The 4,634-nt window shown below is 51.3% G+C and overlaps 1 long non-coding RNA gene across 1 annotated transcript; it reads right to left on the bottom strand.

Moving 5' to 3' along the window:
• Positions 1–257: 257 nt before the first annotated feature.
• On the bottom strand, positions 258–4,549 carry LOC125612355. The gene is made up of 2 exons (XR_007342705.1): positions 2,513–4,549; positions 258–1,442 (listed from the first exon to the last, which is right to left on the bottom strand). It is a non-coding gene; the product is annotated as an uncharacterized LOC125612355 (long non-coding RNA).
• Positions 4,550–4,634: the final 85 nt, after the last annotated feature.

Consider the following 4,634-nt stretch of genomic DNA (forward strand, 5'->3'; position numbering starts at 1 on the left):
CGGAAACTCTCAAAATAAAAAAGGCTAGGGATATAACTCCATCACAGAGTACTCGCCTAGTATGTGTGAGGCCCTGGATTCCATCTCCAGTACAAAAAAAGAAAAGAAAAGAAAAGAAAAAGAAAGAAGATTCCATTTTAAAATACTCCCACTGAATAATTTTTAATTGTCTGGGAAAAAAAAAAGTGAAGGAAATTAAAGAAAAGTGTAAACCCGTGCACAGCCACTGCTAGAATCAATGTTAACATTTTATCCTATTCGCGTCAGATATTTTTACTAAAAAAAGACAAAACATGACAGAGAAAGATGAATTCCCATCACACCCCCTCCCATCCCATTTCCTGGATTCCGTCCCCAGAAACAGCCGCTGTCATGGTTCTGGAGAGATCCTTCTCCTCGTAGGACTTGGCACGCCTTCAGTGCAGGGAGCAGAATTCCCGACTGAAAGCTGCTTCAAGTTCAGCCCAGCAGGTCGGTGACACCAAAGAGAAGCAGGTCTTTTGCTCTTCCTGCCATCACAGTGGCAGCCAGCTGGCCACCCACCGTCCCGGAGTTGTATTTCCACGTGGGGTGGGGGTGGGGGGGCTCAGTGGCAGTGTCTCTGGAACAGTGTGCCTCTCGCTTCAGAATGTATCCTCCAGAAAGAGACTGGAAGACGGGCCCCTCCAGCTGCTGCACATCCCGCCTGCCCAGCTGTCGCTCCCGATCCCCCTGGGGTTCTGGTGAACTTCCTGGCTTTGCTTATCAGCCATGACTACCTTCTAGAGGCCCCCGATGCTCCTGTGCCTGTCAACTGCTTCCAAACTATGGCCCCAAATGTCATCCTATCTGTCATCTTCAACCTGATCAGCTCTCGGACCTCCCCAGTCGGCAGTGCCACCAGGGTCCATCAGAGCTGGTCACCAGTACCAATGTCCTAGGCATACTGGTGGCCATTCTGGGGGGGTGGGGGTTCTTCCTGGACAAGACCGCTGTCCTGCAGGTGACCAGGGGCCTCGCCTCTGTCATGCCTGGTAATTTACAGGGAGCAGTCGCTAACTGCGCAGGAGCATATAGATGTGGCATCACTGTAAAGGGCTGTGGACCCTGGGCAGAGGAAATCTAAATGGAGATGATCTCTGTTTTCCAACCTGTCTTCTACGTGGCTGTAGAAATCATGGCCAAGTTTTACCTTTGTGTTCTGCTATCCAAATTATGCCCATCAAGACCTCTGGGGGGGGTCTTGCTGGGGAAAAAGCTTGGGGCTGGCAAGATGGTTTATCCCTCGGTGTCAGTGACCAAGACCCGCAGCCTCCTAAACAGCTGCATGTCGTGTGGCTCAGTCCTCTGAGAAGCAGGCCAAGGTGGGGTCAGCAATTTGTTGGAGAAAATGCTCTGGAGGAGATCGAAGAGCGGGAGCGAGAGGGGGCTGGGAGAAGCCGCAGGCTGCACCAGATCCAGCCCTTAGGAGAGAGAGAGAGACTCAGGCTGCAGTGCAGAGAATGTGTTGTCAATGCCAAGGGGCGACCTTGATCCAAGGTCGCCCTTAGAGGGCTTCTGTGTCTCCAAGGAACAGGTGTGCTGTTATTCCTTGGCTGGGACCAGTCCATGGGAAGCAAACTGGAGCCTCTTTTGTGCGCCAGAGATGGGTTTCACAGCTGCCCCCGTGGGTTGAATACTTTCCCTGACGTCAGAGGTCTGAGTGGCACAAGTTCGTGGCTGCCATCTTCCTCCCCTTGAGCTACATGGCAATTTCTCAGACCCCATGACCCCCTCCTTCTTTCCTTCCTTCCGGGGATTGAACCCAGGGCTTCGCGCATGCATGGCTATGCTCTACCCCTGAGCTACGCCCCAGCCCTCGCCATGTGCCTCTTTGAAGAGTTTCTAAGAGGAAACTTTGAAGACTTAGTGGAGCATACTACAGCCTCCTGTCCCCACTGCTGCAGTTATCTGGGGGCCTAACCAGGGACTCACTCCTTCCCCTTCCACTGTCCATTTCAAATGATCCACACTCACCTCCTAAAATTTCCACCATGTTCCAGTATCAGCTCTCATCTTGGCCAGGTGTGACCCCTTCAGTCCTCAGGGACCCAAACTGTTGGTTATCATAATCCATGCACCGTTGGATCCACACAGGTGTCTGTGGGCTTCCACTCTATAAAGCAGCCCGCCTTCCTCTGCAGGGACAGCGACTCCCCTCTTCTTGTCCATTGGTCCCAGGACACTAAAGCCCAAAGTTTCCCAGCAACAGCCATTGCTTAAATTTGGTGGGACCCTTGCCGTGTCTCTGGACTCAAAAATCCCCCTCAGCTCCGACGTGGGGGAGGACAGGATCTTATTTCCCACAATGCGTCTTGGCAAACTTTTCCTAATTGCTTTGTGGGTAATCACGGCCCCCACTGAGGAATCAAGGAAGGTTTCTGCAGAAGGGGGCCTTAACCTGGCCAGCCCTCAGGAACTGGGTTAGCATTCTGTTATTGTCAGATACCTGACAAAGTCAACTTAGGAAGAGGAAAGGTTTATTGTGGCTCACCATGTTGGAGGCTTCCGTCCAGGTTTCGTTGGTCTCATGGCTTTCTGTGGTGAAGCAGTCCTCCGTGGCAGGAGCATGTGGCAGAGCAAGCTCCTTCACCACATGGACAGGAATGAAAAGAAGAGAGGAAAGACTCATGTCCCCCGAGCCCCATTCAAAGACACACCTCGAATGACCTAAAATCTCTCACTACGTCCCTCCGAAAAAAGTTTCCACCACCTTCCCATTGCACCAATCTTAGAACCAAGACTTTGATGGCTTTAGGGGGATGTTTTAGATCCCAACAAAGCAATAACCATGGCTGGGAGTGTGTCAAGGCCTGATTCAACCCCTTTCCTTTCTAGGCCTCAGTTTCCTCATCTGTATAAAAAAGGAAAGTCCTCGCTAAACTCCTGGGACTTGGTTGTTAGACCCAGGAGGGCATTCTTTCCCACTTCCTCCCTCTCCAGCCCCCCTCTACTGTGTACCCAATAACTCAAACACCTTCATTAGTTTGGGGGCACTGCACCTTCCTTGGACAGCCTTAGAATCAAGAGGGTAGAATTTGACATTGGTAGTTCAAGAAGAGGGAGGGGAGGAACAGCAGCCACAGAGGAATTGGTTGGCAGAATAATTTGTTTGGAAAACAAAGAAGAGGAGAAAGATGTTCTAGATAAAGAAAAACAAATATATAAAAAAAGATGAGGAAGTAGATGTTCCAGAACAGGGAGACTGAGGTCAAAGCTGAATGGAGAGGGGAATGGTGAACAGGCTCCAAATGCTAAAGGCTTTGAATGCCACAATAAGGAGGGTAGACTTTATCCTGGAGGGAACAGGGAGTCCTTCAAATTTTCGTATACGGGAGGCACTCGATTTGATTTGCATTTTACACAGTTGATGGCCACAAAGGACTTGCATTCAAGAAACATGCATGTAAGTAGAGATGGGAGAAAAGACAAGTTAGACACTGAGCAATATTCTCAACAGGAGAGGTTGCCAACCAACGACCTGTAGATCAGATCTGTCGCCAAAGCGTGTTTCATTTGGTCCATTCAATATTTCTGAACTTGGGGAACGCACTGCGAACATGGAAAAGCTGGAAGATTTTATGTTAGGATATGGATTTTCTGCTTTTCTTGAAACACCATCTGGCCACAGGGAGCCCAGGGTCCCTCCAGTTTGTAACATTTCCACCACTCCCTAGCCTTTGCCTGACCTCAGCTACTTTTTGCAGTTCTGGGTTGGGACCCAGGGCCTCCTGCATGCTAGACGCTGTTCTGCCACTGAGCTATATCCCCAGCCCCTATTCAGTCATTTATGTGACCTATGGTACTTGAGCTCTTAATCCCTGGATTTCAAAGTCCTAGAAACAGTCAGATGGTAGGACTGAGAAAAACGCCTAATCACAGAAGAAATAGGGGAGGTGCCTGGGGCGTTGGGGGGCTTTCTCATAAAGCAGAGTGTGCTGCAAGGACGAGAGGGAGAGAGACTAGGGCCTGGAAAGATGCGCTGTCCCCATCTCATCTCTGTCCTCATCCGCCCCACTTCCATTCAGGCCACCAATTTCCGGTTATCATACAAAGCTCCTTCACACCCGGGTGGCTTTACACATGCTGCACCTCTATCTCTGCCAGGAATCCCCTTTCTTCCCTTCTGTCCAAGCCCCGTTGACCCCCACTGCGTTCCTTGACTAGTCACCTCCCGTTTACAGCACGGGTCGCAGATGCCACCCGAGTGGTCCACAGCCCAAGATCCCAGTTTAAGACCTCATCCCTGAGCAGATTGTTCTCTGGGGTCTCGCTCGAAATCGGATGGATAGAAGGATGATGAATGGATGGATGGCTAGATAGATGGGCCGACAGGCAGACGGACAGAGGGACGATGGAGTGAATGCATATCGAATAGGAGAACTCGGATTTGTTTTCCCTTCTTGAAACAGACCCAGGCTCCGCCCCACAAGCACTGACTGGGACAGTCTGGGGCAGTGTGGTCCCTCGGGGGCCAGGCAGCTGGACCAGGTGACCCTCTGAGACTCCCCCGAGTCCTCTGTAACCTCGTTCTCGCCCCCTCGTGGGCTCTGACCTAGAAAAGGGGGGGGGTGGGAGGAGGGGGAAGGAGTCTGCGGGCGCTAGGACCCAGCGCG

The sequence above is a fragment of the Marmota marmota genome, unplaced genomic scaffold (genome assembly GCF_001458135.2).
Source record: "Marmota marmota marmota unplaced genomic scaffold, marMar, whole genome shotgun sequence".
Taxonomy (NCBI): domain Eukaryota; kingdom Metazoa; phylum Chordata; class Mammalia; order Rodentia; family Sciuridae; genus Marmota; species Marmota marmota.